We start from the raw sequence: 13758 nt of genomic DNA, 5'->3' as shown, positions 1-13758 counted from the left end.
GACTGCATATCAATGATGAGATAGAGAAAGTATGGGCCTTTCATTCCATACATAGTGATCTAATTCTTTTCTCTGACATAACTTATATTTTTCACCCTATGAATTTCTTCATGCAAATTTCTATCACTCCTGTCTCTACAATTCCTCTTAAAACCAGCTAGGAGCAGATGAATTCTTATCTTCTCCTGTAGAATTTCTTTGACAGTTAGAAGTGAGCACAGTCAGAACTTTTAATTTTGAATGTCAATTTGCAAGCCTGGTGTTTCTGAGTCACCAGATAGAATACAAGCTCAGTTGAAGGAGACATTATGCCTAATATTTTTTGGTTTCCATTGCATTTTTTTTTCAAAAATTTAACATGACTGTTGGAAACATGCCTACAGACCTAGAAAAACAATAAGGCTAGGTGAAAAATATGAAATATATTGGGTGATATTGTTATATAAAGCAGGACACATCATTCACAAGACCCATTTTCTCTGACCTTCAAGTCTCCACAGATTTACCCAGTGCTTCTAGTAATACCTGAGCAGAAAGAGAATCTTGTTATGTCCATTAAGAAGCTTGCTTTTATTCTCCTCCCAGGGATTTTTATACAGTTCTCTGCCTCTTCTTGCTGTTTTGAATACTGACAACATACTTGCACATTTCTAAGTGTAAGTAACAGATCACAGGTCCTGTTCAGTCCGGATTAATTACTTAAAAACTGAGTGAATCAAAGGTAATTTCACTGGTTTTCCAGACTTCAGTAGGCCCAAGTTTCAGCCTTGCCTGAGGCCATTTCTAGACCAGGAAAATTTAGCACAGTATCTTTTCCACATTAGAAGCCGAAATATTTGTAGGCTAGTTCAAAGATAATATGTATTGACAGTGATTTCTGAAAGTTTGTTTCACAGTGTATTACTGCATACTTTCCAATTTACCTTGACAATATCAAGTTGGTTTTCCACAACATAATAAGAAGCAGACTGAAAATTAAGGTCCCTATTTTTCACTTCCTACCTTTTTGCACTCCTGAACAGAACTTAACTTTCTCTGGTTAGGCTCTGAATTTTTATTGTAGATAATAATATTAAAAATGTGTATGTATGTGCAAGTGGCAAGGACCTGACAATGCTGTGGTGGACTTTAGATAATAAATAACTCCAAAGATGCAAAAAATATGTGTATTGCTTTCCTAGGCTTCTGTAACAAATTACCATATACTGGCTGGCTTTAAAACAACATAAGTTTGTTTTCTCACAGTTCAGGAGACTATAAAGCTGAAATTAAGGTTTTGGTGGGGCCATGTTCTCTCTAAAGGCTTTAAGGGAGGCTTTCGCCTTGTCTCTTCTCAGGTTCTGGTAATCGCCAACAATCTGGCATTCCTTAGTTTATAGACACAACACTTCAGTCTCTGCCTTCCTTGTCACATGATGTTTCTCCCAGTGTGTCTCTTTGCCTATTTTTATAAGGACATAGTCATATTAGACATAAGGACTACCCTAATCCAGTATGATCTCATCTTAACTAAATCCATCTGTGAAGACTTTATGCCCAAATAAGGTCACATTAACAGGTAGAGGGGTTGGGATTTAACATATGCTTTTTGGGGACACAATTCTACAAGGAATGATAAGAAAGAAAGGAAGGAAGGGAAGGGAGGGAAAAATTACTGCAGAAGAAAACTGTAGACGAAAGACAAAAATGTAATAGCCTTATAGTTTCAATTGTTGGGAATAGTTTTTAGCTTGAATTGGTTTTGTTTGATGTTTTGGAGTAGGTGAAGTCTTTTTAAGCAGTTAGGGTATATTACAGATTCAGAAAAAGGAGGTTGTAAATTCCTATCCTGATGGTGCTCTTTTAGAGAACAGGAACTTGAGTTTTCACTGCTCAATTCCTCAGGACCTTGAGTATCACCAAGATCATACTTAGATTTCAGAAAATACATTTTAAATAACAAAAATTAATGAGTTAATTAATACACTGTTTATGAATATGTGCTACATGTTATAAGTGGTATTCTCTGAGTAAAATTGGATTTTTTTCAATTTTCAGAAATAAACTATTTCTTTTAATGTTAACTTCATAAAATATTAGATTGGAAAACACCTAGAATTTTTAAAAAATTATATTAACTTGATGGTAGTAGAGAAAATTTCCACAATAGAGAATTAAAATAGTACCATCTGCATTTCTATCACTTAAACACAACTACTGTCTCCATTATATGATATTTGGTATCATTTCATGAAGTATATATAAATTTTAAAGTAGTGGTCTCAAACTTATTATTTTGTTGATTTCTGAGTGTAACTATAAATTTTAAATTAAATGCCAGATTATTTTATGGCCATAAATATAATTTTATGTTTATACTGTTAAAATCTAGGAAAGAAAACAGATTGGACTTCAAATTTGTTCAGTTTGCTTCTATTCTGGTTTTTAAAGTTTCCAGTTTTCAAGATTTTTTTGTATCATATTTATGATTTAGTCATCAAATGAAGGAATGACATTTGTAAGTAATTTGAAATTCTGATATTTTGTTCTCCCTTATAGGTCATTTCCACAACAAAGATATTTACTTTCTTTAACCATATGGCATTCTATTTTTTATCTTCTTATATAAAACAAGTAAGTTAAGAATGCTCAACTGACCTCATTTTCATGTTGAAAAATATTTCTATTTTTACAGTTTTCAATAGGTGACATCTTACTCTCTACTTCAAACATGCAGTTGTTCTTTAAATTAAACTGGTTTTTTTTTGAGATAATAGATCATCATGGAGTTTCAAGAAATAATACAGAGAGATCCCTTGCACTTTTTACCTAGTTCCCTCCAATGGTATTATCTTGCAAAACTATAGTGCAATATCACAACCAGGATAATGATATTGTGATAAATCAAGATACAAAATATTTCTATCACCAAAAGGATCTTTCATGTTCCCCTTTATAACCACACTCACTTCTCACCTATCCCTACCCACTCTAAACACTGTAACCACTAAGAAGTTTTCCATTTCTATAATTTTTCAAGTCAACAATATTATATAAATAGAATTATACACAATGAAACCTTTAAGGATTGTCTTTTTTCATTCAGTAAAATTCCCTGACACTCTGTCAGGTTATCAAAACACAAACTGTATTTTCCCCATAGAAGGGGAAAAATATTTGTAAATAACTTATTTGATAAGGATTGAAATCCAGAAAATATTAAGAACTCCTATTACTAAAAAAAAAAAAAACCCAGTAAAAATTTAGGCAAAGAATTTGAATAGACATTTCTACAAATAAGATATATAAATGACCGATAATGACATGAAACAATGCTCAACATCACTGATCATTAGGAGAATGCAAATCAAAACCACAAGGAGTTACCACTTAACATCCATTAGGATGGTTACTATTAAAATAAAAAAGAAAAGGAAAGAAAGAAAAATAACATGTTAACAAGGATGTGGAGAAATTGGAACTCTCATGTATTGTTGATAGAAAGATAAAATGGTACAGCTCCTACGGAAAACAATATGGTAGTTCCTCAAACAGTTAAAATGAAAGTTACCAATGACCCAGCAGTTCCATACCTGGGTGTATATCCAAGAGAATTGAAATCAGAGACTCAAGCAGATGTGTACACCCATCACTATAGCAGCATTATTTACATTAGCCAAAAAAGGGGAGGCAACTCAAATCACTTCCATTCATTGAAAATTGACTAGATAAAAGGTATTGCATACATGCAATGGAATATCACTCAGTCTTAAAATGAAAGGAAATTCTGACACAGGCTACAACATGGATGAACCTTGAAGAGATTATGCTAAGAGAATTAAACAGTTACAAAAAGACAAATTTCATATGATTCTATTTATATGATGTATTATTCAGGGTTTTCCAGAAACACAGAACAATAGAATGTCCAGTAGCCTGAAGACTCAGGGAAGAGCTGATATTGCAGCACAAATCAAAAGGCAGTCTGGAAGGCAGAATCCCCTCTCCCTGGGGGGTACTCAGTCTTTTTTCTCTTATGGCCTTCGACTGATTGGATTAGTCCCATCCACATTATGAAGAGTAATCAGCTTTACTCAAAGTCTAATGATTTAAATGTTAATCTCACCTAAAAAATACCTTCAGAGAGGTATTTAGACTATTATTTGATCTGGATACTGTGCCTTAACCACATTGACACAAAAAATTAACCATAACAAATTTATCACTTGTCAATTTGACATCCATATACAGCTCCTTGTAATAGTCTCCAAATAAAGACAATAAGGTCATGCTTCCACCTAAGATGATACAACTATCCCGCATATAACTAAAGCACATTAAGACTTTCCCCAGAAGAAAATGCAACGAGTTAGTTTTTTCACTCTTTATCCTGATGTCTGGTAACTTAAATTCAATGAAATAAAATTAAAAATATTTAACAATATTTAAATAAAATTAACAATATTTAACTATGATGCAAATTAGTGTAATATGACACAAACCTTCATTCCTGAAGGGTCTGGGCCGTTAGTAATTCTGCCTGTATTGGTTTGTTTTATTTATCCATTGCCTTTATTCACAGGGCTTAGTGATACTAAGAGACAGCACAAGGTATCTCCTGTATCCATGGATACTTTTTCTTACCTTCATTGCAGAGTAGCAGTCTATTTTCCAGTGGTAATCAGGATCAAGTAGCCCAGCCAGCATAGTAACTCATATCTTTGCCTGTTGTTTCAGAGTTATGAGGAGCCTAAAGTGATCAGGTAGGATTCTTAACATACAGTTCAATGGAATTCTTGTGTTTTCAACTGGAAGTGTCCCTCCCTTTGGAACTAAGACCTCTAGACCAGTAGAGCATAAAGTCATGAAAACAGGAGGCTAAATATTTTCTAGGGGGTTATTAGGGGAATAGGAGTGGTGCTATTCCCATTCTACCCCTTAATTCCTGGACCCATGAATCCTAGATATTACAGAAACAGTACCATGTATTGGAAGCTTATTCAACGCATTTACCATCTCCTGGAGAACCTTGCCCCAGACTTACAAGGTTTGCCACTTAACTGGCACTGTAATTGCATCTTCAAAAGGCCATTCCATAGTTCTGTCAAGCCAGCTGCTTCAGGAGACTGTGGAACATGGTAAAGCCAGTTAATTCCATGAACATGGTCCCATTAATGCACTTCGTTTGTTACAAACAGAATTTCTTCTTTTTTTTTCTACAATTTTTATTTTATATCAGAGTATAGTTGTTTAACAGTGCTGTGTTAGTTTCAGGTGTACAGCAAAGTGTTTCAATTATACATATACATATATCTATTCTTTTTCAAATTCTTTTCCTTTTTAGGTTATTACAGAATATTGAGCAGAGTTCCCTGTGCTATATAGTAGGTCCTTCTTGGTTATCTTTTTAAAATATAGTAGTCTGTATATGAATAGAATTCCTTGATCAGAAGCAATGCTGAGTGGAACATCATGACAGTGATAAGGCATTCTGTAAGTACACAGATGGTAGCTTTTGCAGAAATATTGCTTGCAGGAAATGCAAATCTCTATTCAGATTAAGTGTTTATTCCATTAAAAACAAAGTTCTGCCCCTTCCATAATGGAAGTAGCCCAATGTAGTCAACCTCCTTAGGTTCTTGAATCTGTAGCTTTATGACTCTTGTCAAAATAGGAAATTCTCAGTTCTCATTTACTTTTTCTTCAAATACTTCTGAACCCACCATCTTTTTCACTTTCTGGAACTCTAACTTTCTACATGTTCTGTTTTTATTTTTATTTTGTTGTTGTTGTTGTTATAACCCCACATGTTCCTGAGTCTGTTCATTATTTAAATTTTAATTTTCTCTCTGTTGTTTACATTGGTTAATTTCTATTTCTCTATCTTTCAGTTTATCGATTCTCTCCTCTTTCCTTCTTCCTTCTCTTGTTAAGGCCATCATTGAGCTTTTATCTTTGTTGTTATATTTTCCAGTTCTAAAATATGCATTTGGTTCTCCTTTATATCTTCCTTTTTCTAATGAAGCTTTCTATTTTTACATTTGTTTCAAACATGTTCATAACGATTCACTGAAACATTTTTAATCATGGTTGCTTTAAAATAGAGGCCAAGTAATTCTAGCATTTCAGTCACTACAATGTTGGCATCTATTGATTGTTTTTTTGCATTCAGTTTGAAATCTTCCTGTTTCTTCATATAACACATTATTTTTTATTGAAATCAGGCCATTTTGGATATTATAAGACTGTACCTTATCTATTTTTTTTCTGTTTTGTTTTAGTTAGCTATTTGACACTAATTCAGCACGAGGGAGGGTAACATCACCTTGATATTTTCAGGTGGACATAGAAGTCCAGGTTCACTGCTTGGCCTCTGCTAATACCCCAAATAGTAGATCTCCTCATTGTTGCTTGGCAGGAATGGAATTTCTGTCTTCTCATGTATTCTCTACTGATACCATATAGGGGTTGTCATTGTTACCTCTGGGTAATGATGAAAGACCAGACTCTCACTGAGCCTTCTCTGACACCATCCTGGTGGGGGTGTTCAGGTCCCTCATTATATCCCTGTAAGGGTAGAAATCTAAGCTCCCCATTTGGCCTTTGCTGGAATGGGTGGTATGGGTATCTGGTTTTATGGTGTTCAGCAAGTGTATATTGTTTATTGCCTAAAAGTTTTCTTTCTTGCTAACATGCCTTTTTCTTCATCCTTTGGTTATAGAGAACAGGCTTTCATTGGGAACTTTTTTCTAGGTCCATTAGTATTTCTAAATTGCTGGTTTCTTTAGCTCCATGTCTGGGGTATATGAGGCAAAAGTAACATCCAAGGAACTCCTTATTGTGTTGTTTTTCTGGTCTCAGAATCTTTAGTTGATCTGGCTGCTTTTCTCCACTTTCAGAATCTTCTTCTGTTTGTTTTGTAGGTAATATTAAGGATTTTTAGTGGTACTTGGTGTAAAAAATAGAGGGAAGTGTGTCTATGCCATCTTTTTAGAAGCAAAAGTCCTCCAACTGATTTAAGCTTTTACATTTAATGGTATCCTCAAGTTATATTACAAATATTTCTTTGTAATTTCTTTGTTTTTCTTGTAATAGCTTGTTATGTAAATAATAATACCGTTTTTCTTTAATAAGTTATAATCTTTGCAAATATTATATATTATTATAAAATCATGATGATATATATGGTTAAATTTACTACATTTTCACAAGGAGATTCTAATAAAATCACATCAATGAATTTTTATTTATATCAAGATAGCCAACTTAACAGTTGGAGTAATTAAAATTTAAATATAAGTCATCTGCTTGTTTTGTTTATTGGCTATAATTTGACCAACTAAACATTTTTTTAGTTAGATTAATTTTATATTTGACTTAATTTACAGGCTCTTTTGATTTTTAAAATTTTACAGTCTACCAGAAAAAAAAGTTATATGTCCTAGTTTTCTTTTTTATAAGAGAACTTTTAGCTGTTATATGCTGCATGTTTGTTGTGAAATAATAAAGACAAGGGCCACAAAAACAGACCAAAGCCTACTCACTTTTTAATGGATATTGGTGACTATATGAATATTGCCAATTTATACTTATTTTCCAGATCCAAAAACTAACATAAGAAAAAATCATATTTGATTATGGTCTTGGTATGCTCAACTTTGCCATAAAAATCTAAGGTTTTTAAAATTTTCTTGGAAAATAGTTAAGACTTTTACTTCCAGTGCCCACATCTCAGGAAGGTTGCAGGATTTTTAAAAGACATTCTATAACAAAAAAAGGGTATAAATGCCATGAAAAAAAATCTGTTAAAAGGGATAAAAAAGGGAGGATGTCTCAAGAGCATCAAAGTGATTGTTAAGTGCTGCTGTACAGATAGGCATAGAATTGGAGAAGGAAGTTTCCAGGTATTACATCTTGGAAACAACAGTGTTGATAAAGTATTAGTGTTTGAGCTTTGACATTTTAAACAGCAGGTATGTTGGTTCCGTCTTTTTCTTCTATGACCTGAAGTCTCTATGGACTTTTAGATGCCTATTATTTCTAAAAGAACTGAGTCTGAGATGGTTATCTCCTTTGCGTGCCCCATATCTGCTGTGTAGTTTGTACTCAAAGCATATGCTAGGAAAAATATGAATGAGAACAACATGTCATTCTTTTATTCATCATTTTATCCCATTACTTCTACCCTTATCTTTTCCCTAATTAACTCTGATTTATTGTTAAATTATTTTGTTTACTGTTACCAAATTCATCTTGTAAAAACCTAATTTTTGTTGTCACATTTCTGTTGAAAACATTTTAATGCCTACCCAATTACCTCTAAAAGATAATTTAAATTAATTAATTTGTTATTTCAGTCCCTCTATTAAGTTAAAATATATCTTCTGATTTTCCTTTCACAAATTATCTATTTGTAATAATTGTGATGATGATGATGATGATGTTAGTAATAATAATGTCCAACCATGTATAACAGATAACATTTGTCAGGCATTATTGTGAGCTCCTTACACATATTTAAATTTTAATCCTTATTTAAATTTAATCCTCATTCAAACAATTTAATCCTCATTTAATTTAATCCTTATTCAAATACACGTAGGCAGATACTATTTATACCCTCCATTTCATGCAAGAGGAAACTGAGGCAAAGATTAGTTAAGTAACTTGCTCAAAGTCACAGAGATAGAAGTTAATTGAGTTGGGTTTAAAGAGAGTGTCTCTTCAGAATCTGTGCTATTAACTTCTACATTCAATGTCTCTCTAAACATTTGCTGCATCCTATTACTATTTTTAAATTTACTATGTTTTTATCATGGATTCTCAGTCTTTAATGTTTTAAAGTGAAAAGTCGTATGAAGTTTTCAAAGTCTTGTTAAATTTCATCTTTTCCACAAAACTTTTCATGGTCCAAGTTTGAAGTAGTCTCTCCTTGCCACTGATCATGTATCTTTTACCATATGAGAAATATTGCTTTCTAGCTTGTATTTTAGTGATTTAAATACACTAAATATATATTTAGTGTATTCAATAAACTGTATATTCAATAAACAGTTATATTCAATAAACTGTAATCTATTTAAAAGTTGATATGTTGTGTGCATTAATTTTCTTAGCCCTACACAACTAGCAGTTACTAATTCTCCATCCCTATCCTAAATCTACCTTTTTTATCTTATTGTTGGGTTAGCACATTATTGTGATAAAATGTTGTCCCTATTTTTAATATTATATATATATTTTCCATATTATATAAACTATAAAATATTATTTCTTAATAAAATTTTTTAATGTCGGTAGGAATGCAATTAATTTGATGAAGAGACTATAAACTGGTAACAGTTACTAGGAAAGTATTTTAGCAATATGCATTGCCTCCCCCCATGTGTTATGCCCTTTATCTTGTTAATTTTAAATCTTGGCAACGTTCTTAATCCTATTCTGGAACATTAACACAAAGAAGTGGGAAATTCGGAAGAGTTTATGGATAGACATATAAATTATAGTATTATTTCTTAGTGGAAAATTGAAAACAATCAGAATATTGAGCTGAAAACAAATAACTGAGGTATTCCTCATTCTTGTTAATATTCTGCCATTAAAAACATTGTTAGCAAAGGGTCATTAATATTATGCAGAAATTAACTGTACTTTCTAAATGAAATTATGCAAAAACACGACATACTCAAATTTTTTCCACTGTTCAAAAATGTTTATGCAACAACTATTAAAGCCAAGCTCACAATAAATTGTGTTTTCTTCGGGATTCTAGCTCTTGACCTGAATCTTGACTTGATGCTTTCTGAATGAGGTGATTTACCTTTTCCTTGTGGATGCTGTAGTATTTATAGAAATATATTGTATTTTTTAAAAATTCATTTCTCAAGCTTCTCTTAAATAGTATCTGTGATACTGGGGGCAGAGAGAAGGAATCATTATTTTTCATTGATATCTTTGGTTCTCAGTAAGTTTGATAACTTCATACAAAAGTTATCAAATGAATATATTTTGAATGAAATTAATTTAGTTGTCTGCTATAGGACTTCGGTAAAGAGATATCTATGGGCTGCCTCAGGTTTCTGGAAAGTGTTGAACATTTCTCATGATAACTAATCTAATAACCACCAACAATAGAATGAAAAATTTCTTCACAACCTATTAGTTCCCCTTCCTTTCACACATTTATTCTGCTCAAAGTTATAAAAGGTAGCTATCAGATAGGTATATCTCTCAAAAATAACAGTAAATACAAAATATAGGACAATGTATAATGCAGACTACAGTTGATACTTCTAAATGTGTCTTATTACAACAAGTATCAGAAAATTACCTGCTTCTAAAGCTATGATAAGACATTTCCTTTAATTCCTTTAAGCAGAAACATCATGTTATCATCTCACATGCTTATTCTTATTCTTTGTGGATGAAAAGGACACAATTGTATTTGTAATAAAATTCTGATCTTTCCCCTTCTATATCCTGAAAGAGCTTTTATAAAATTTGAAATATTTCTCCCTTAAAAATTTGATATAGTTTATAACCATCTGGATCAGTTTTTTTCTTTATGGGAAAATTTTGGTTATGAATTCGTTTTTTAATGTATATAGCTATATAGATTTTCCATTTCTTAAATTTTAGTAAACTGTGTTTTGTAGGAATTGTCTGTTTTATTCAAATTATTGAGTTTATTTGCAAAAAGGTGTTCATAATATTTCTCACTGTATCTTTTTAATGTCTGTAGGGTCTAAAGTAATATCTAACCCCTCATACATTTTCTATTTTCTCTTTTTCTTTTTTCCTAGGTCTCTTTAACAAGTTGTTTATTTTTGTTAAACTTTCAGATTACTACAATTTTTGTTCTTACACATTCTCTTCAACAGTTGGTATCATAGGTTTTAGAAAATTTTAGCCATACTAGTGAGTAACAATAACTAATTGTACTGAACAATTTTTATATGTTTGTTTGCAATCTGTACGTCTTATTAACAACAAGTAATGTTCAGTTAGAATATAACAGGAGTACACAAGCATGCTGATTTATTTAAACACAAGAAATTATTTATTTTAAAAAGGGGAAGGACAAATATTTAATACAGAAGCATTATTTTTTAAAATTATAAACAGGGGCTTCCCTGGTGGCACAGTGGTTGAGGGTCCGCCTGCCGATGCAGGGGACACAGGTTCGTGCCCCGATCCGGGAGGATCCCACATGCCGCAGAGCAGCCTGGCCCGTGAGCCATGGCCGCTGATCCTGTGCGTCCGGAGCCTGTGCTCCGCAACCGGGGAGGCCACAACAGTGAAAGGCCCGCGTACCGCCAAAAAAAAAAAAAAATATATTATAAACAGTTAAAGCAATGAATTGCATTATTTGAGAGAGGGAGAGAGAGAGAGGAAGAAAGAGAAAGGTTAGATATGTAATAGATTTGTTGCTTTGTTCAATGCTAAAGAGAGGCTGCCTAAATTACCTTGATATGTTTTATTTGTATATTTATATACTAAGATACATTTTATTAATGGTTTTATACATTTCCATGAATAATTTACTATTTTTCTACTTTTCAGAATATTTCACCTGTGAAATCTTGACTATAATGAGACTACACTGATCTTGTTAATTTTTTTCTCCCCCCTTCCAAATTGTTTCTTGTGCATTTCTGTTTCTTTATAACTTACTTCCCTAAAACTCTTAATTCATTTATTTATAAAAATATCACACTTTTTACAACTGAAGTGAATTTCAGATGCTTGTAACTTAAAAACACTAGTGTTTGTGTGTTTTTGAAAGATAAAGTTAATTAAAGCATTTTTTTTTCCTCTTCGGCCAGGATTGATTGTTCAGCCAACTACTTTTAGAGTTTTACCTTAGAATAGACATTTTCAGGACCACTGACAACTGCATTCCCTGTGGAGGTGAGAGGTAAGTCTCTGAATCCAGAAAATATGGCTTCATCTCTCAACTGTGCTTCTGAGCCAAGGTGAGGAAGATGAGCCACTGATTGGCCATGTGCCTTGTTGCTAGTAGGACTCACTTGGTCTTCTGTTGTTCTCTACTGAGCTCTTAAATCTCATTTATTCTGAAAGAATGAGGAGAAGTGATTAAGCATGGCTGAGAGTAACAGTGATAAAGAGCAAAAGAGAAAAGTCATGTATTCTTGCATTTTTCATACTTATTTCCTGAAATATTGATGAATTGACTCAAATTAATTGACTAATAAACATATTTTCTTATGTCTTTAGATCTTATACCTTCCTGATACATTTTCTCATTTGGTTCACTCTCTGCTCAGTTCCTAGGCTATCCATAGATCTAATTAGATCTTAGATAATAGGCTATCCTCTCCTTCCTCTAAAATGTAATTGTATGTTGATATTAATGTCTCATCTATTACCCTCTAAAGCAACAGAAAATAAATCTAGTCTCTTATTCATGTTGAACACCATGTAATGATCAAATTGCCCTCTAGGTCTTCTTTTCAAACTAAGTATGACCAGTTCCTTCAAATCTGCTTACCTGGACATGATTTCCTACAATCAGGGTTACCTTAACTGGGAGTATGTCACTTGGACATTGTCTCAAAGTATATTTGAAAGGTCTCTTTTCACCACATTTTTGCCAACACTTGTTATCTCTTGTTTTTTTGATGACAGCCATTTTAACAGGCATGAGATAGTATCTCACTGTGGTTTTGATTTGCATTTCCCCAATGATTAGTGATGTTGAGCATGTTTTCATGTGCTTCTTAGCCATTTGTGTGCCTTCTTTGGAAAAATGTTTATTCAGTTCCTCTGCTTATTTTTTACTTATCAGATTGTTTGGGTTCTTTTATTGATTTGTATGAGTTCTTTATATATTTTGAATATTAGCCCCTTATCAAACTATACACTTTGCAAATATTTCTACTATTCTATTGTTTACATTTTTTTAAACTTATTTTTTTATTTTTTGACTGTGTTGGGTCTTTGCTGCTGCGCTCAGGCTTTTTCTAGTTGTGGCGAGTGGGGGCTATTCTTCGTTGCGGTGCGTGGGCGTCTCATTGCGGTGGCTTCTCTTGTTGTGGAGCAGGGTCTCTAGGCGTGTGGGTTTCAGTAGCTGTGGCACGTGGGCTCTGTAGTTGTGGCTCATGGTCTCTAGAGCACAGGCTCAGTAGCTGTGGCACACGGTCTTAGTTGCTCCATGGCATGTGGGATCTTCCCAGACCAGGGATCGAAACTGTGTCCCCTGAATTGGCAGGCGGATTCTTAACCACTGTGCCACCAGGGGAGTCCTTGTTTTCATTTTGTTGATTGTTTCTTTTGCTCAGTAGAAGTATTTGAATTTGATGTGTACCACCTAGTGAGTTTTGCTTCTGTTGCTTGTGATTTTGGTGTCATATTCAAAAAAATTGTTGCCAAGACCAACGTGAAGATTTTTCCCTATGTTTTTTTCAGGAGTTTTACAGTTTCTAATTTTATTTTTAAGTCTTTAATCTACTTTAAGTTAATTTTTGTGACTGGTGTAAGATAGGGGTCCAATATCATTTTTCTGCATGTTGTGTTCCAGTTTTCCTAATACCATATGTTGATAAGACTATCCTTTCCCCATTGAGTATTTTGGGCTCTTGTCAAATATAAGTTAACTGTATATGGGGGGTGGGTTATTTCAGGGCTTTCTATTCTGTTCCATTGATCAATGTGTCTATTTGTATGCCAGTCTTGTACTCTTTTGAATTACTATAAATTTGTAGTATAGTTAGAAATCAGTAAGTGTGATACTTCCAGCTATATTCTTTTTTCTCAGGT

This window comes from Delphinus delphis, chromosome 4 (genome assembly GCF_949987515.2).
Source record: "Delphinus delphis chromosome 4, mDelDel1.2, whole genome shotgun sequence".
Classification (NCBI taxonomy): Eukaryota; Metazoa; Chordata; class Mammalia; order Artiodactyla; family Delphinidae; genus Delphinus; species Delphinus delphis.
The sequence above is the reverse complement of the archived record's forward strand: the minus strand, read 5'-3'. Positions refer to the sequence as shown.